This window comes from Pezoporus flaviventris, unplaced genomic scaffold, assembly GCF_033815535.1.
Source record: "Pezoporus flaviventris isolate CSIRO_AGI_PZ_B2104156 unplaced genomic scaffold, CSIRO_AGI_Pfla_v1 ptg000049l, whole genome shotgun sequence".
NCBI classification, from domain to species: domain Eukaryota; kingdom Metazoa; phylum Chordata; class Aves; order Psittaciformes; family Psittacidae; genus Pezoporus; species Pezoporus flaviventris.
In genome coordinates this window covers 2183511-2204049 of record NW_026892597.1, presented here as the reverse complement: position 1 = coordinate 2204049, position 20539 = coordinate 2183511, and the positions used below count along the sequence as shown (strand labels likewise).

At 42.1% G+C, this 20539-nt stretch overlaps 1 protein-coding gene across 13 annotated transcripts in view; it reads right to left on the bottom strand.

Moving 5' to 3' along the window:
* The window catches only part of CELF2 (CUGBP Elav-like family member 2), a 563629-nt gene that overhangs the window by 194634 nt on the left and 348456 nt on the right, over positions 1-20539 (bottom strand). Inside the window, exon 1 of one of the 13 annotated variants that reach the window (XM_061468605.1) lies at positions 12722-13242. The exons of the other annotated variants lie outside the window; for them this stretch is intronic. The gene's annotated coding sequence lies outside the window, so the exon portion shown is untranslated. Of the gene's footprint in view, positions 1-12721; positions 13243-20539 lie in introns of those variants that run through there. 13 annotated transcript variants of the gene reach the window in all.

Below are 20539 nucleotides of genomic sequence, written 5' to 3'. Positions count from 1 at the left end.
GAGGGTATCATAACGAACAGCAGTATCATGAAAATATATCTAGCTCCTCTCTCTCAAAATAGCATGGTACATGAGGACCTGGAAGGACCCAGCAACTTCTTCCCTAGTGGAAAAGAAATCCAACAAAAGCTATTTAAGACAAACATGTAGGTGTAACTTCAGGTTTGGAAGTGAGAAGGCTCCAGGGAGACCTTAAAGCAGCTTCAAGTACCTAAAGAGGCTGACAAGAAATCTGGAGAGGGACTTTTTAAAAGGGCATGTAGGGATAAGACAAGGAGGAATGGCTTTAAACTGATAGAGGGGAGATTTAGATTAGATATAAGGAACAAGTTCTTTACTATGCCAGTGGTGAGGTGCTGGCACAGGGTGCCCAGAGAAGCTGTGGCTGCCCCATCCCTGGCAGCGTTCAAGGCCAGGTTGGACACAGGGGCTTGGAGCAAGCTGCTCTAGTGGAAGGGGTCCCTGCCTGTGGCAGGGGTTGGAACTGGATGAGCTTTGAGGTCCCTTCCAACCCAAGCCCTTCTGTGATTCTATGCTACAGTTTGAAAGCATCTGAGAGAGCCTACAGGGGGAAAAAATAATAATCCTTAAACACTTTCACTGTTACTTAGTTTACTTTTACTTATACGTTGTCTGTGGGCTTCTGGGGAAGACAGTCTACTGGGTTAGGTCAATATTTACTTTGGTCCTGTAAAGCTGTTCATATGCCTTGCCTTAGCTACTGCTGAAGTTTAAATAGCTTTAAAGAAAGATTTAATCCTCTTTTTTCAGTCCTATCTTCAGTTAAAATGCATCATAGTCAAGCTACTATGAACTGCTTCAGGAGCAGAAGCTCCCATCTCTCTCCTGGAAAAACCAGTTGCCATAAAAACTCAAATCCTCCTCTTTCTCTGTTCCCCAGTCCTTACTTTCATGACTCTCCAGATTCAGAAGACAAAGGGTTTTTTTTTTTTGTTAAGAAGTTGTTCTGGTTTTGTGAAATCAGCAGGTATGCTTTGGAGGCACTGCAAGCAGCATTAGCAATAATAACAAACACTCAAAATGAGAAATACAGCAAGTCCTTCCAAAGGACCAGAAAAGCTATTCTTTCCATTAATAACTATATGAACTCATTTTTCTTCTGATCAGAACTAAAATACAACAGAAGTTAGCTTCATTTATGCCTGCAGTGGGTAACTAAGTAATTTCCCATGCTGGGGGGAACAGGGTCATGGCAAGATTTAGAAATACGAATTACCATCAGCTGTAATCCGCCTCGGTATCTCTCTTAAGAGAGAAATAATGGGAAGAATACAAAAACCTGGAGATACACGACAAGGAACTAACAGACAGTCCCAAATGGTTTTTAAAAAATCAGCTCAAACAGATGTGTGTTTACTGGTAGACTTTAAAAACAAAAAGAAAATGTGTTATTAAATAGCTAGAGAACACCGATGCAATTCTTCTTTGCCTTTGGGTGCTACTCTGCCTTACAACGAAACAAGTTTTTGTGTACTTGCTACCCAGACTGATAGGTACTGTCTGAACAACTATTTCCCCATTTCCTGAAGTGTTAACCATTTGTAGCAGTAATTTGTATGACTTCAGGCAGCACGTTAACACGAGACAGCTACGGGGGAGAAAATTCAGACATATGCAAAAAGTGAGACAACCGTTCTTACGTATCTGTTTAGAAAACATGGAGAAGAACAAGTCTCACTGCACCTATGAGCAGATTGCCAATGGACTGTGGATGCTCAGAAGGCTGAAGCCAAAGGCAGGCAAGATGCCATGCAGTACAGAATAGATTTGCTAAGTCAAAGACTAGAAGGAGGGCCAGAATTCCTCAAATTCACACACATGGCCAGCACCTGTATCCCTTTTCTTTAAACCACCTTTTCCCAAAGATTTCTTAAAGACTGAACAACTCCAGACCAACCTTCAGCCATAAAATGGCACTGGAATATCTACCAGTTTAAGAGCTTGGCCCCGTCTTCTCAGTAGCCTCCCATAGGAATGTGGATGTTCCTCTGAAGCCTTCTCCCCTCCAGGCTGAATGAGACCAGGTCCCTTGCATGGCACAATGGTGGTAAGATGCAGGCAACGTGATCTAGCTGAAGATGTCCCCGCTCATTGCAGGGGGGTTGGACCACATGAGCTTTGAAGGTCCCTTCACACCCAAACTATTCCATGATTCTATGATTCTATACACAGATTATCTTACTGGATACAAAGAAGAATATTCTCCCCATGAGGACTCAGAACCATGCAGCCATTCACTCACTCACTCTCCTCTATCCTCCCACCAAGGTGGGATGGGGAGGAGAATCAAAGGAATATAAATCCTGCGGGTTGACAAAAGAACAGCTTAATAACTAAAGTATGATATAATACCAATACTAAGTGAAATAACAAAGGAAGAGAATAAAAACTAAAAGGGGAAACAGAAAACAATAACACAATTGATAAACACAAGTGATGCACAACACAACTGCTCACCATCCGTTGACAGATACCCAGCCTGACCTGAGCAGTGAGCCAACCCTTCTGGGTAACTCCCCCCAGTTTCTATACTGGGCATGATGTGCTGTGGTATGGAACACCCTTTTGGTTAGCTTGGGTCAGGTGTCACATCTCTGCTTCCTCCAGCTTCTTGTGCTCTTCCTCACTGACAGAGCATGAGAGACTGAAAAGTCCTTGATCAGGATAAGCACTGCTCAGCAACAACTGAAACATCAGTGCATTATCAAGGTTATTCTCGGACTACATTCAAAACACAGCACTGCACCGGCTGCTAGGAAGAGAATTAACTCTATCCCAGCCATAATTAGGACACATTTTTCTAGTTTCAGTGGATGATAAACTCTAATCCCAGAAGGAACAACTTGGAGTGACCAAGCCATGTGCTGGACAGAGTCTCCCTATGTCATATGGAAAAGGGCTCTGCTGGACTCCTCCATGCTGAGCACAGGCAGTGCTGCCCTCAGCTATGGAGCTGCTTGTGGCACAGCAGGATAAGCCCCTGGCCAAGGCCATGCCATGACCTGACTCTGGCCCTGCCGTGGTGACACCAGGACCCTGCTGCACAGGGGCACAGGGAGGGAGCCCAGCAGAATGTCCCCACTGTGCCATGGCCACCAAGGGCAGGGACAGCCCCTGGGCACAGGGACCCCTTTGGGGACAGCACCTCAAAAGCTCTGGTGTGGTCCACACCGTGACACAGGGATCTGGCCACCACAGGTCACCGTGCTGCCTCCTGGCAAGGCAGCATCACCATGCCCAGTCCGGATGGAAGTTGAATCCCCCGGGTTCTCCATGTACAGCCATGGGGCATCGGGACAGGATGTCTTTGAGGGGCCAGTGGGATTAACTGGAGGGGTTGAAGGTCCACATTTTGGCTAAATGTCCACCGCTCTTACAGCATACAGACACTGTGGGGGGTGCTGGATTCTCCAGAGCTGCCACTTTCCAAGTGTCTCTGCATTAAATAAAAGTGGAGTTTTCTCCTTGATCTGCACTCATGTGTGTGTGCTGGTCCCTTCCAACCCAAACTATGCTATGATTCTATGGCTCTACACAGAAGTTAAAAGAAGAGTATCTTACTGGATACAAGGAAGAATATTCTCCCCATTAGGACAGTCAACAATTGGAACAGGCTGCCCAGAAACTCTATGCAATCTCCAAACTGGGACTTTTTCAAGACCAATCTGTATCAAGCCCAGAGCAACCTGGTCTGACCGAGCTCTGAGCAGGAGGTTGAGTTGGGGAACTCCTGAGGGACCTTCCAACCTGAGTTACCACAGGATCCCATTACTACTAGCAGCAGGAGCACTTAGTAATACCTTACAGAAATGAGAAGTGACAACAGAAAGCCATCGCATCATGAAGGGATGAAACTGAAACATCAGAGAGTATGACAAAAGTGAATTATTTCTCCAGGGGCAGCATAACATTACCTCATGTACCACAGCAGCAGCTCAGCCTTACGTGACAGGAAAGAGAGTATCAAAGTCCTTTGGTTTTGATAAATTAAGAGCTATCTACTAGCGAAGAACAGCTTTCTTGCAGAGGCTGAACACCACCAGATCATCATTTCATTCAGTAAACCTGTTCCACTTTGATACAAATGCCAATCTGCCATTTGTAATTGCTATTAAGGATTGAGATACTTGCTCTCTGCATGACAACATGGATGTAGGAATGAGTGATGGCTGTTTACAGCGCCTGATAATCTAGGCATCCTAAGAAAGTAGATACTTGATTTCTCTCCACCTAAAACAGAAGAGAAACTCTATGTATTCAAACTGCAGTATCAAACTGCAAACTCAGCTCGCACTTTAAACACGGGAAAAAGCCGATACTATACATGCATGACAAAACCATAAGGAAGAAAACTAAAGCAAGGTAATGTACATTTGAAGGGAAAAGTAGCACCCTCCACTATCACTTAGATATGCAATTAAACATGCAGGTATAAACGTAGGAGTCATCCAGAACATCACATCGCACTGGTTGAAGTTACAAAAAATTTTAGTAGCACCTAAGGAAGCGCTCTTAAGAGTGATTTGGCACACAGTGTAGGATCTCTGAGCACCAATGAGGTCAGCCTTTCACAGACCCTTCGGTTTTGCTGCCAAAGAAGGTACTGCAGACAAAGGAAAACCCCAGGAGTGAATGCTAATTTTGTAGTATAGAAACACTTCCCCACTCAAACGACCTGAAACAGATGACACGAAGACGTGGCTTATTCACACAGGCTCTATTTCATACAAAGCTCTGAAGTTTGGAAATTTGTCATTTGTTGTAATATTTGTAAGAAGAACTAGTGGTCGATTCTGCAGCCTAGCTGACTGTTGAATGATGCCCAGTAGTCTATAACATGCATTTTCAATTGAAAAGTTAACACAATTACCGAAAGTGAGCAGCTAAAGACAAAGAAGAGCAGGTCAGCAGATGCAGAGGGACTACGCAGAGAGCCCTGACTACTTGCAAACGTTCAAATAATAAATAAAGGTCCCCCACCTTTGCTGTGTACATTAAAATGGATATTTCCAAGACTGATTGGAAACACTTAACTTGGGCTTTCCAAAGATACCCAGCACTAACACCTAAAAGCATTACTGCACAAAGAAAGATGGCTCATAAGACATCTAGTGCTAATTTACTTTTCATACTGTATATGTCCACATATGTATCTCCACTAGACTTCCAGGCTAGATTTTAGAGTAAACACCACACTGATCAGAATATTGTCTTGTCTTTTAGCTTTGCCTTCTTTCTCCAGGCATTTTGAACACAGAAGTAGTAAGGATCATGATTCCACTGCAAGACATAACCTATGTTTCACAGATAGGAAAATTAAGGCACTAACGCTCAGACAGATTTCACTGAGCTACAGAAGCCTCAGTAAGTACCACATTAGTAACCTAGCCACTTTCCCTTCTTCCTACAGTCAATAGTAGGAAACAAGGGGACCAGATGGCCTTGCCAAGGATTTTTAGGTAAACAGACTCCTTTTTCAGGTTCTGCGAGGTGTGGAAAGCATTAACCCTATTTTATGTACTTGCAGCACGTAGATGCCTCTACAGAGAGTGGTAGCAGCACCCAGACACTTCTGTTACCTGCCAAAAATCTGTCTCAGCCACTGCAAGACTTTCTCCACTCCACAAGGACAAAAAAGACTACTAATCTGTAAACACACCCCCTAAGAGACAAAGTGCTAGGTCACCAGCAGAAAGGAATAAAGGCAGGACTCAACTCCCAGACTTCAGTTTCAAATGCCAGATCATGTATTTTTTAAATCCTCTTTAGCTTCTATATTCATCTTCATGCCAAATGGTACAGCCTGACTGACACTGACCTTTCATGTATAGGAAGCTATACAGAGAAATGATGGGGACAGTCATTAAATTCCTAGGTTTTAAATTTTTGGCTGGAATTAGATCTACTATTAAGTCAGCTTAAGAGTGTCAAAAAGAAAGAAAACCTGACTAGTATCTATTGAAAATCACGCCTTTTCTTCCACTTGTTGGGAATGCAAATTTCCCTGTCTATTCTTGGCCATTAGTGAAAGGTGGTAAACATAATTCTCCATTCTCTCAGCAAAAGCTATGATCTCTGTCACAATGTGGACAAAAGACATTTCTTCTTTCTTTCAGGTGGTTCAATAGGCTAAAGAAGAAAAATTCCTGCAAAATGTCTGCCTGCTGCTGAAGGAGGAGGAAAGAAAAACCTGTGGGCAATGCAAGGAGAAAGAGAGCATCGTGAAAGCGCTGCAGACTCTTTAAAGGGCAGTCAAAGACTCAGAGCAGGAGCCCTGAGCCTGGTGCACAAAGGTCAGCCAGCACTTTCAGAAGTTAACAGAAGCATTCGGGGAAGAGATGAAATAACTGCACAACGACACCGTGCCAAGCACTGTCTTTTTCATTAGAGAAAGAGCAGAAAAATGTTCTGATCAAAGTTGCTTCCTCCTTCCGAGCTTGCTTCAGCTACCGAAACACAGGACGGAAGGGGATATAGTCTGGCTTGCTCAAACTTGCAGCACTACAAAGCTGGTGTGCAGCATGAGCAAGTTTTGATGGTTTGGGTTGCTTTCCTGTTATTTTCTTTTTCTGTCTTTATGCGTCAAATACTACCTACACCCACTGGCTACGCTCAGCTCGAACACAATTCAGCTAAATTCCATGCGGTAATAACATTTGGCTCTTATGTGTCTTAAAAGTACTACAAACTACACAAAAAAACCTACAAACATCAACTGAATTATTCCTAGAGGACCCTTGGGAGTTTTACCACTGTCCATAAATAGAGGCACAGACCTACAAAAAAGCCCTCCTTAAAGCCTTGTGAGATCTGCAGGTAGAGCTGCAGCTAGGACACTTCTCTCCCGTTCACTGTCCTGCAGGCTTCGCAGTACAGACTGTTACCCACAGATTCATCTGTGAAAGCACAAATTTCCACGGCTTTTATTCATATTTAGGTATGGATTCTTTATATACAATGACCGAGGCAAAAGATAGGTTGGTAGCCTACTATAGTGTGTGTTCAGTGAAGCAACAACAGAAGTATTCAGAAGGTGGAAGTACTGGGAGATGCAGGCCTGGGATGCAGCACCCATCCCCGTGGCAGAGTGGAAGAGACCCAAAGCAGTAGAGCTGGTGGGCCTGGCTTACAGTGCTGCACAAAGCAGCATTATCATGCTCTTCCCCCTCATCTCATCCTTTAAATACATCCAGTTCAATTTATTCAGGACTCTAAACTCAGCGACTTAATTCCTTTTGTCTGTGGTGCCCTCACTGGAGCCCCTCAGAGCCATCATAAACCAACAGTTTTAATCTGTTTTACCCAGTCCTAGCGAATGACGCTTTAGAGGGTATTTTTTGCCTGCTCTGCCAACTAGATACTTCAGAAAGTGAAACAGAATCTCTGCTTCCTTCAGGGCACCTGCTTTCAATTACAGGAAACATACGGCACCTTCAGATTTTTCAGCTTTCAACATCTGTGCTTTGCAGGTACAATTTGTTGCATTCAAATTACCATTAAACCTGTGGAATGGTGTCGAGCTTTCAGGGGCATGCTTGGGAAACACTGGAGGTGGACAGAAAGTAATGGCATTCGCAATCGCTTTTTAATGTCTGATTGATGACTGTTCTGAACCAAATCTTTTAAGTTGTTTAGAAACCTCACCTCGCTTCTCCTGGAGAGTCCATTCAGCCCCAGCTTAATTAGAAACACTGCCTCTACCCTATAGGAGATGAACATACTGACACTGCTATGCAGCCAAACAGACCATTCTCACACCTTCCTCTACAAGATAACGCTTTAAATAATACCTTTAAAAAGGAGAACAGACTGTTATAGGCAGTCAGCCACAGCTGGTTGCCATGCTGGGATGAGACAGTGACAGCTACAGGTTCAATTCTGTTTTCTGCATTAGGTTAAAGATGTCAGCCGGAGACAGTTTTTAAACTGAAACAGGGGAAGTTTAGATTGGATATAAGGAGGAAATTCTTTACTTGTTAGGGTGGTGAGGCACTGGAATGGGTTGCCCAAGGAAGCTGTGAATGCTCCATCCCTGGCAGTGTTCAAGGCCAGGTTGGACAGAGCCTTGGGCAACAGGGTCTAGTATGAGGTGTGTCTGCCCATGGCAGGGGTTGGAACTGGGTGATCTTAAGGTCCTTTCCAACCCAAACACTTCTATGATTCTATGATTATGCTTAGAGAAATCATGTCTTAAGAGGAGATTTTTAGCTTCGAGCAAACTTAGAAAGAAAACTAGAAATCAACTCATATTATTTAGTTAATGTAAGGAAAATCCCACAAATTAGTGCCATAACAACCTCCAGGAGCCCTGCATTCCAGAAGTCTTTTCTCTTAGGTCACTTAGCTGCATACGTTTGCATCATGATAAAGAGCAGAACACTGTGGCAACTACTAGGCTGGTTTACACCTTTTAACCTGAAGTCAGCTCTGCACTTCTGTCTCCTATTGTTTTACTTCAGGAGAGCGAAGGAGTAGGATGGGATCCTGCATTCCAAGCAGGCTCCACCTCCCACGCTGGCTTCAGAACTTTTCCTAAGTTAATTATGTTTGCACTTGGATGCAAGTTAAGTCACAGCTCAACCATTAACTGTGCTCTACTGTGGCACCCACCCTGCTATATTTGACTCCAGTAACCACCTAATGCTTTGCAGTGAGTTTTTGATAAGTGTGTGTTTGCAGATTTTTGCGACAGACTAATAACACCAAAGGAGGCCCCAGGAACGTTTTAGGTAAATATTATGTGTATATTTTCTCAACAGTGTCTGCCTACCAGCACCTTCAGAGCTGCATAATCTTATCTAGAATACGTTTGCATTCTGTTGCACTAATCAAGATGGTCCATGCTACTAAGCAAACTGTTATTTGATTAAAACATTATGCAGAACATAATGCCATGTGGCTCTGAAGAGGCAGCAGTTTCTATTTCGGTCTTGCAAAATCCTGCTTGCCACCATCAGGTATTTCTTCATGAGTCACAATGAACAACAAGTAGATTCAGGCCTTTCACCTAGGCCAGGAAAATTTCAGAAGGGATTTGAAGAAACTGTTCTCATGTTGGCTTTTCCCATCCTTGTCTTCTCTCTTCTATACTGTTATTCCCTATTTAGGCCTAAAATTCCCAAGAGGACGGATGCTTGGAATGTAGGTCCAGCTGCAAATGAATTGAATTTGCAAGAACTTCAGACCATGCATCTTCTCTTACTGTGTCAAGAGAAGACACAACATCAATACGGGGAAGATGCTTGAGCTTGGTGAAGAGCAGATGTTAGGCATCTTAGCTTTTTATAGTAATTGATTATGTTGTCATCCTTTGGGCTGCCATCAGCAGATGGTTTAACAGTCTGGAGTGATGGCCAAACTGAAAAGAACTGAGTAGTGCCACTGACTGCATTACGTTGACGAGAAATGATTAGGGGATTATCTTCTCGTCTGAAATATGAGAACTGACTTCCATGCTCCATGTCCACAGACTTCCCATGGACATGTCTCATTTGGGGTAAAACAGTACAATCTAAACTACGACAGTCACCTATATAGACCATATATGAAATAAATTTAAGCTAAACTAGTTACTAGCAACAGCTGTGAAAGCACAGGCTCTGAAACTCATCTGCTGCAGACAAATCTCTAATCTCTTTGGCTCAGACTTATTAAATCTACATGTGCAGGATTTCCTACTCTGTAAAGAGAAATAATCATTTTAGAGGGCAATTCAGACTTCAGGTGGACTAAAATGGAGGTAGAAATGTCTTTCCATGACAACAGAGGCATCCTAGGGCAAATGTAGATAAGTACTATCTATCTGTAAAGGAGGATAACAGCTTTTTCACAGCAATATCATGAAGACGAATAGAATACGTATGGCTTAGAATAATGACAGCAATTATCTGCCCCAGTTAGATGAACTTTCTTGTTTTCTGTTCAAGTTGTCTGCTAATAGTGTGCCAATACACATCTGCTCTGTAAAGGGAAAAGTATTCCCTTCCTGTTTCAACAGTTTAAGGTGTTGCTAGGAACCTGAGACCAGAAATGACATCCTGTGTCACCAAGCTTGGTCCCCAGCCAATATGGGTAAACCCAAATAATGACCTCATTCGTCACATTCAAGCCCTGTAGTCCAGTAAACAGCGTTGCTGGTGCCACAGACTTTATGCTGAGTCTGCATGGCCTCAGGTCCCAGGCATTTCAGGCTTGTCTACACTTGTATTGCCCAGCCTGGAGCTTCATTTTCGCTGCTTTAGCTGTAGCAGCAATTTTCCTAATGACCAGGTGGCTGTTGCCTAATTTATTTTACTTTTGCTTATCTCCGCATAACGACGTGGGGTTTAAGTGTAATTTTTATACAGACAGTAGTAACAAGTAGTTACTCTGCACAGGATGAAATATTTATGATCCCAGGATAACGACAGCGTGCAGAGGAACACAGACACCGTTATCATAGATGAGACCTTGGAAGAGGTGACACACAGGGCAGTACAGAGGAGTGGAGGCAGGAGCTGGTATCAGGTAGGGCACAGAGTGACACTCAGGACCCAGGGCTATAAAAATTCAACTACAGCTGGCTGAAGAAATGCAAACCTGTGGGTTTAGGGCTAAGAAAGAAGGAGTATCCAACACACATAAGACATCACATCCATACTGACTTCAGGGGTAATGCAGTGTTGCAATCCAATGAAGAAAGAGCAAGGTGTAAAAGCATGTTAGAAAACACAGAAAACCATTAAAACAGCCCAGAGTGAGGATGAAGAAATCACCTTGCTCCTCATGGCAAGGAGGGAGAAGAAACTCCCACTATCAACATATCCCTTCCAGTAAAGCCCATGGTATCTGACAACTTGCCATAACCACCCCCAGCACCAAAAATTAAAGCCATCAGCGTCACGACCCATGCAGTAAAGGTGAGCAAAACACCACAGGCAGAGCTAGATGCTCAGAAATGTGTGTATATCCATTGAAAATGTATTTTTATTGAAGCTCTACCCCCTGTAACAGTATTCTTTCTGTTCTCTTAGGAAGTAGATCTGAACTAATAATAACGCTTTGATTAGACCATTAAGATTTCAATTACAGTAATGATAATTTTTTGCCTTTTACACAGAGGATGCATTTTGTCTTGCCTGTAAAGAAGATTTTGCTGGTAGCAATGTCCACTATTAAAGCTAGTCTCTTGCCTCCATTCCTCCACAAGGCAGCCAGGTAAAACCTCACAGCTCTGACCACGAAAAAAAAACCAAAACGAAACAAAACATCTACTAATTTTAGCATAAATATGACCAATTTATATCCATTACTGTCTTGTGCTCCTCTGCAGCATTTACTCTTCCCATATGTTCCTGCACAGCGGTCACACTCCTGTAAGGCACTGCAGAGGCTGATCAAGACCAGCTCTTTTTAGGCTCATCTTGTGGCCCCTTCCATCTTTTCTTACTGTAGAAAGCACAGCACAGACACAGACATCATTCAGGAAGTTTACAGCGAGACCTGACCCACTGGTTAAGAGGAAAGGCACAGCCACAGCAATTTCATGTTCATTTCAGACATGTGTGTTTGCTGGAGTAGTTTTTGAGTAGTAACAAAGCGAGTGGTAATAATATAACAATCATGATAATATGTTAATAGTTTTAATTGAGGTAATTTCTGTAGACAATAAGAATTATACCCTAATGTGTTAATTAATATGATTAGGAAATGTTGCGAAAACGAGTATGTAAAATGATATAACATGATATCCAGGAAGGCGTGTTACAGGGGATGGTTCCCCCGAGCACTCCTCAGAGGGGGGGGAGATTTATGGACATTAATACACAAGGCTTTGGCAAGGTAAACAGCTGTTTCGACTTTAGTTATAACGAACATTAACACTGCATCCCCATTTCTGCTTAATTAAACCTCTGACTCTGCAACTAATCACGAGCAAACAGAAAGGTAACAGGCACTAATTGGGCCCTGTGCAATTTCAGCCTCAGCTTGCAGCCAGAGTGATCTACCTAAATCCAAAAACTCCTGTGAGAAGGCAAGTTTCTCTCCTGCTCCCCTCTGCCAGCCTGCCCAACAATTTCTTCACTCAAAGCCAAACCATGTGGACGCAGGATAAAAGAAATGGATCATATGAAAGCACTGCAAAGTGAAAGATTAAGTTCACTCTCGTCCAGGCAGTCACTTCCTTATTAGTTGTTATTATACAACATAAAACACAAAAACCCCCCAAAGTGTCAAAGGACTCTCCCCAGCCCTCCTACCGGACAGTTGACAGCCAGCTCCTGTGCTCTCTGATTCATCTTTACCCTCCCTTAGTGAGGATCATAACTGCGCCAGCACGGACTTAAACACCAAACAAGCATACCGAAGAGGCAGAGAAGGAAGGAGCATGCAACCTGCTTTTTAAATGCACATGTAAAAAGCACAAGAGGCGTTACTGAAAGAGAAAACCTTAAAATCCGCAGTGCTGTGCCCTGTGTTGTGAAGATCAGCCTCCCTGCATAAAATGTCCCCCCTTCTTCATCACAACACGCACCAGTCAGTGCCTAAGCGGCTTTATGCAAGAGGAACCAAGGGCTTGCTGCGACTGCTCCTACCACCCTTACAGAGGGGAAAAGCAAAGAAAAAGAGGAACTTGTGCCCTAAAAGACACGAGATAATTTCACATTATTCTGGTAATGAATCTTTAAGACAAGAAAGGATAAGAAAATCATTCAAATACCTCACAGCCCCTTAGATCTGGAAGGGACAGCTACCGCCTCTCTTGAACCGCCTCACTTTGCAAGCATGTTCCTGAAGGTTCCTTTCTGACCTACAACCCTTATCTGAGCTTCCTCTGTGGCTTAGTACTACAGAAAGTGTCATTTCATCGTTACGCTTTAGGCATTTACTCACTGGTTAACTTCTTATTTCCCCTGGAAGCTGAGAGTTCACAAATCTAGTAGGCAAAAGCTAGGAAAAATATCCTGCGGTTCGCTACCAACACACAATAACCCTTAATATAAATACACATATTAACTTGCAACACAGTTAACAGTCAGTTGGGATTTACACACACTAGCAGGTTCATCTTCCAAAAGCACCATTTTGTAGCTGTCAGAAGGAAGTGGTAAATACCACGCGCGCTCTCGCCCCTTCATGGGAGACTGGCTACCTAAGCCCTGAACTGAGAGCAGACCTTAAATATAAATCACTTAATTGTTCGTTTTATTTGATACCTAAGCACTTCATGCTAATACAGTTAATCATTAAAGACTTACAATGTGACAAATTATACACCCATCTCATAAAAGAAATATTACCGAAACGGAGCCGGGTCTGAAAGGCTCTCAGTAATGTACAGCGTACGTCTAATTTTAGATTGAGGTTGATTCCTCAGTCACTGGAGAGTTTGCAGTGTACACAGCCAACCCAGCTCAATCAACTGACTTCTATCTCCATGACTCCAGGTCACATTATCTCATGAATGAACTGTTATGTAGGTCAGTCAAGAGTCATCTTCTAATGGAATGCACGTTTCAGCCTTGGCATTTATGCTCTAGATATCAAGGCTGTAGAATATCGGGTGAGTCAAAAGAAAATATCAAGGAAGGGGTTGTGACAATTAGGCTTTGTTTCAGACAACAGGCATGGAAAGAGATGCTGGCAGAAGCTCCTGTATAGCTGTTCCCATTTTAACTGGGTTTAATACAGATGGAAAGCGCAGGAGCAACAGGCTCGGCGCAGAGAGGTGTTGCTGGGTCACAGACCAGATTTTAGCTACAAATCAAGCACTGTCCTGCTTACGTGGCTCGGCTGGGAGGTATATTGGTCTCTGCTGAGGCATGTTCCAAATATGTGTCTGCTTACTTGCAGTAACTGACACCACCAACCCTTTTCACACAGGCCCCTGAATGGTCATCAGGAAGGAGTATTTTTGGTTGCTGCTCCCAAATCAAGGTGGACTCGAAACAACAACTGAACTGAAAGTTTCCATTCTTTATCACCGGTCTCCTGAGTCATACTTGCACTTACACATTTTAAAGAGCTAAGTCTTTGGGAAGACTTCCCCATATGGTTCATGAACTGTTCATGTATCTTTGTAATCAGGGGGTTGATGAAAAATATATTAGAGTTGGTAAAATGAAAAATATCAGACTGGAGATGCTCGATGAAACTAAAGCAAGAGAGATATTGCTTTATAGAAATGTTTTTGATCAGACATTTCTTTTCACTTCCTGTTCAAGCCAAGCTATTTTAATATAGACACAAAACCAAAACTGCAACTGATTAGAAGTGGGTTGGCAGTAGTTCCCGTATGAGGAAACACATTGCTCACCATCAGATAAAACCCAAGCTGTCTAAATGCAGCACTGCTGTACTTTGTAACGGTGACCCAGCAGCTATTTACTAGTTACTTGTGTATTTTCAGTTTTCAGAAACAACTCACAAAGGCTTTTCTCCTCTTTGTGCTCCCCCAACTTTAAAAATGGTGTGCAAAGGGTTAAAACCACTGAAGTGAAAGCAAAATGCCCAAGGCCAAGTTTTCCTGTAGCCTTTATACTTGGTTGCATTTTCATCTCCTGTGTCCTGACAGCTGTTATCTTCAAGTGTGCTCTGACATGCCCATTGCTGTTCTAGCAGCCTTTTTGTTCAACTCCTAGCTTGCTTTTTAAAGCTTTAAAACCTTAATGCATGCGGGATGTAGAAGGGAGATGCAGGAAGCAGACCTATCATATGGGATATATCTTTTACCATCTTGTGCCCCAACTACTACAAAACAGGGAGTTCTAAAAAGGTATCAAAGTATGTGATAAAGAAAAAGCTCCAGACCCCCCCTGTAAACCTTGCCCCATCTCCAATAAAGCCTTTGTTCCATTGTTGTTCTCATCTCCCAGAAACAACTGCTTTGCACTCAGTTAGTGCGATTCTTAGGAGGATGTGAAAGCAGTCACAAACATCTGTTAATTAAGCCTCAATTTGCACGTGAGATGGGTAATATTCTAATTTTACAAATGGGTATGTTGAACCACACAACGCTGGAGAAAGCAAACCAACGCAAGGACTTGTGTACAAGCTACAAAGAGGAAGACTGAGTTTCCTTCCTCAGGCTACTATTCTAAATAAAAAAAGAGCTATACAAGTGCACATGAGATGTTGACAGGTTTTACTTTGCAAAAGACAAACTCAGAATGATTTTCCAAAAAATAAACACAGATACCCGCATAAAAAACCACAAACCAGATACTGAGAAATAAATTTTGTCAGGTCCACTTTGCAAGAAAGAGTATTAATGTATTTTTAATGGCTGAACCAAGGGAAGGTCATTATACAATGTTTTAATTCTAGTACACTAGCGTTGCGTTTATACATTACCAGTTAATGCGGTAATGTCAAACTCTCCACGAGTTGTGACATCATAAAAAATATAGGCTGCTTCAGTATACTTTGGGAAAAATAAATCCGAGCTATTATTAAGCTCCCCTACTCCAGCGTTGGGAGAATGTTTATCCTGCTGCATCAATTTTACATGCAAGTCAAGAACTACAATGGGAAGCCAACAGATGTGGAAAATGTAAACCTTTGGCAAAGTGTACATCAATAAAGACAAGAGAGGGTTTTGCTCTTGTTTTGAGGGGTTATGTGTTTTTTTTTTCAAATGAAATAATTTCACTGTTCTTTGACCTGTAAATGCCATTTTAATGGAATGCAGGAAATAAATTAATAGAAGTGAAAAAAATAAATCTGAAAGCTTGAGGTAATAGGCTCTTCAGCAGGGATGCTGGGCTTCTATTGGTGAAAAGTGACAAGCAACGAACTGACACTCAGCACTGTTACAACAGGCCAATGCAACTCAAAGCTGATTTTGGGTAGTTCAGGAACAGAGTACAACGTGCTGAGTTTTGTACATGGACATGGTGTATATCCAAAGGTAAAGTATCCTCCTAGGATCAGCATTTACAGAAATAGAGTATTTCCCTGAACCTAGGAACATCACTCTTCTAAAGGCTTCTAAATTGAGATGGTTGTTTATGACACTATTAAATCTGTAGCTTACACACACACACTTCCTATAGATTAACATTTAGCAAAATGAAAATGTCCTGAAGGTAATTACCTGGCTGCAATTCAAGGCATTCATAAAAATTACAGTTCCCTTTGGCAAAGAGGTTGTGTCTGGTGGGGAAGGAAGCACCGTTACCTGAAATTCAGAGCTTTCCAAGGACAAACCCATCACAGGGCTCTGCTGCTCTGGTTTTGACTCACCTCTTGTTTCCTACAAGTGCATTTGCCCCACACAGAGGTCTGGCAGAGCCCCTGTGTTTTTCAGCAGTAGTTTCTCATGCTGCCTCTTGGACTGGATGGTTTTTGCTCCCAGAACTATGGCATACCGCCTGCTGCATAGATGATGCCATGCTCTGTGCAACCCGGCTGTCTGGATGTCCTGCAGTGTGATTGGGGCTCATCATCTCTGCAAGCAAATGGTGGCAATTTTGATAAAGCACACCCTACTGAAAAAGGGGAAACCAAGTTGCAGGCTTTGCTTTCATTAGTAATCAGGAGGGGGGTTTTGTTCCACCCCTGACATTTTGTCTGCCCTGAGACTGTTAACCTTCCTCAGGTGTTGGCCTGATTCACCATTGCAACTACCCCAACTGAAGGCAGGTTTAGCTTTGCTGTACTTAGACTAAGCACTTCAGAACATTTCTATCACTGTGCTCAGGGCAGGATGGAGCTGATCAGAGCCAAGACCCTCAGACATTCACGTAGCACAGTCATCTGTGACAAAGATCTTGCCAAAAATTGGACCAAAGCAATAGTGCATCACACCTCATTTTCTTCATCTTCAAATGGCTGCATCTGTGGGCTGTACTACCACTGATCACAGAGCCTTGTTTGGTTGGTTTTTCTTCATTATATGGCTTTTCCCTCCCCAAACCTTAAAGCTGTTCATGGAAAACACATCAGTTTTCATTAAAGTTTACATTAGCTTTCTCTGCTCCATCTCCTTTCTCCCTACTGTTACAAAACTGCCTTACTTTCAGCACAGTAACTCTTTATCGTTGCTTCACCTTTTCAAATACCCCCAGATCTCTTCTCGTTAACTTTCTCTTTTCTGCCCTTTTGTTGTTGGTTTGGGGTTTGGTTTTTTTTTCGTAGGCAGGTGCTTATAGACTTACAGATTATACAGTAAAGTTGGATCAGTGTTTTCAGGACTGAATCTCTGGTCAGTTTATCTGCATAGGTGAATGGAGCATTTCAAGGATTTCTTCCTTCTATAGATATATGATGCTACCGTCCCTTCTTTTAGGCACTGAACCCATGTCTCTATCACTCAAAGATAGATTACATTAATACTCCTGTCTGAAAGAATACGTAGGCTTATCCAAAGTAAAATAAAATACACCAGTAAGGAGCAGGTGACATCTTCATGGTGCCCATGAACTATTAACTAAACATGCCAATGGACAGAGTCTAACAAAAGACTTTCTTCTGAAACAGTGTATGCAATTATGAATATGCAAGTTATGTTTTCCATGTTACAGTTTGACCCCTGCTTACTGAAATGTTGACGAGGACACTCATATTCTGACTGCAAGTCATGCAAAAAAACACAGTACAAACCAAAATCAAAACTGAAAGAACCAACCCCATGAGATTACAGGGGATCCTCAGGTTTCACTTCAACAACATGGACAAAGTTTTCAGTCCACAGAACTACAATGAAAAAGATTTAAACCATGAAACAAGACTAACAGAGGCTTTTGATTCTCAAGACAAAGAAGTATGCATCTGGTTAAGGTTTTAGGTTCTGTTATGTCACAGAAATCTTGCATTTTTCAATTTGAAGACTTCTAAAGGCATGATATTATTTTTAATGACCTGAATTTAGCAGCACCTTCCAACAATGCAACTTGTTTTATCTTAATCTAAACTTTGACTGTTTTAATTTGCAGGGAGATACGAATAAAAGCCTTCTTTGCTTAACTCACTGTAAGTGGTTAACTCACTCTAAGCTTGATCCAATGCAAAGATTAGCACTAGAGCCAGTTTATGTCAAAGCCTGAAAAGGAGGTCTCGTGGTGGGACTTTGTATGGAAGAATCATGCATATTTTGCCAGACTACTTTGTTTAGCTTTAAAGTTTTCAGGTACATGGAAATGCAAAATTGAGATGGTTGCAGTTGGGCTTCCAAGGCTTTTGCATGTGCAGATGACAGGATATTCTACACAGGGGCGAGTCTTGCTCATGAGTTTCTCCAGTACTGAGATAACCTAGGTAGTTCATATCACATAAAATACAAGAGGCTGAAAGGAAGGAGGCAAAAACCAAATCACATCCAAATCCACATTGCCCAGATTCAGTCCTGGCTCCTTTTACTCTGAAAGCTTTGCATCGGAGCTATTTGTTGAACTGGGGAAAATGCAGCTGGTACAGAGATAAGGAAGGCATGAAAATGGAAGGTCTTATGACAACCACGCTTGGCTTTGTATAAGCATCATGTTACATTGGATAAATCAAGTGTAATGGTATGCGATAGGGGCAGGTAAAGACAGGAGCACTAAGGAGTACAGCTGTGGTTTAATGCTTTCCTCGGCACGCTGGCAGCAGGGTTTCATTATCAGCCTTGACTCACTGACTATTACAAACCTAAGCCAAGCGAGAAAAATTTCCATCAACGAATATTTATAGAGCAAAAGGTTAACTAATACAGAAAAGCGGGACTGAACTCACTGCAGAACACAGCTGGGGAAAGAAATCTGGGAATGTTGAAAAGGCTGAATTTTGGTACAGACCAAATGCTGGAAACAAGTAAAAAAATCACTTGGACTTAAAATTCAAACTGAAAGCAGGAGGTTGCATGAGGACTGCAGGACAAAACCATTTAAAAATGTAGTAAATAAAACGAGATTATTGAATATCTCATCATGGCCAACAGTGGAACCATGTAGCAGAACCAGGTGTTTTAAAAGGGCCTGAGATGAGGCTAAGTGCTTGTTACCTGCTGTATGAACACTGAAATAAAATTAGCCTTTAAAAATTATATGCACTATCTTTAAGGTCTCTGTGTTATTTTGTGAAGGGCAGAGATATTAATGGAGTTTGTATAGAAGCATATTGGTAATTCTTCCCCATAACTGACTGATTACATACAGAACACAAAGATCGACTATAATAACAGTAAAAGATTCACAAAACCTCACAAAAATGGGACATTTGGAATTGGGAACCTATTCGAAATTAGCAAATTGATAGAAAAAACCTTGCCACAAGCTTTTAAAAGCAGAACTTGAATACAGAGTACTGAAGTCTGTAACACTTTCCAATTTTCACCCTAAGACAGTTAATAAAAAGGGGGGAAAATTACATTCCTTCTCTTCATGAAGGTCCTTATGCGTATGAAAGTACTCCACAGAACACATCAAACTGACTTTCTCCAGTCTCCCAAATGTTGCTTCTTTTTTTAATGCCTATGACCTCACAGTGCAACGAGTAAGCGGAAACACATTATCACATTCACAAAAAGAAAAGTTCCAAATGATGAGACCTAGACAGGAAGCTTTACAGTCACACTGTAGTTCGAATCTAAAAGCTAAAAACATGAAAGCAACCGAAAACTCAGCTTGCTTGCATTTTTAATACAGTCTTGCTAAGCCTGATAGTTTTGCATTGTGCAACAGGACTTGCTGGGCAATGACTGCTAAGCCATTGCCTGAATGCTGACAGATTGAACCCCAGCTTCAACACCAATTCTTAAATTTCTGAATTTTCAAGTACTTTCCATATTGCCTAAAGGCTACTATATTAAACTGAGATTTAAGTTCATGTTGGAGTGAAACATCATAGAATTGTAATAAATTGTATTAACAGGGAAAAGTTGGAATTTATGCAACGATAAAGTGTGCTGGGGAAGGCTGGAGAAGGATGAGCTATTTACAAGTTTTCAGATTCCCCACAATTCATCCTTTTGCAGAGGTTCTCCAAGACCTTCCCCTCCACCCCCAATGTAAACTGGTTTTCTCTGGTCATTTTTGCCCAGCCTTGCAGACCTTAAGGATCAAAATGAGAACAAACACCGAGGAAGGCACACAGTGCAAACATCTGTGCTGTGGTGCACCCTGTTTACATGATGTAACAGAGCTTCCTGTGTGAAGGTCACAGCACCCAGCAGCACAAGATCTTTGCGATTCATCACTGCGATAACATTCAGCTTTTTGCCTCCAAAACCTTTGGATTATGGTAAAAGATTAGTTCACAATGTATTGTACCAATGGGGTTACTCTATAAGCTGTTCCCACATACTTGGAACAAGGTTTTATGCAGGAAAATACCCATGAGTTGAAACCTAAACCTTCCTGGTGGTGTATACATGATGCTTCATCTGCCAAGTTGGGAAGGTTTTGTAAGAGGGGTAATGCAGGTGTTTTCTAATTCTTGGTATTTTCCTGTTCTTTCTGTGGGATTTTGAAACCGAAAGTGCCTTTTGCTAGCTGCAAGAGCAGGAAAGTATCTGGCCAGCTCTTCAGGAAAGAGGTTTGCCATTCACTGCGGTTATAGC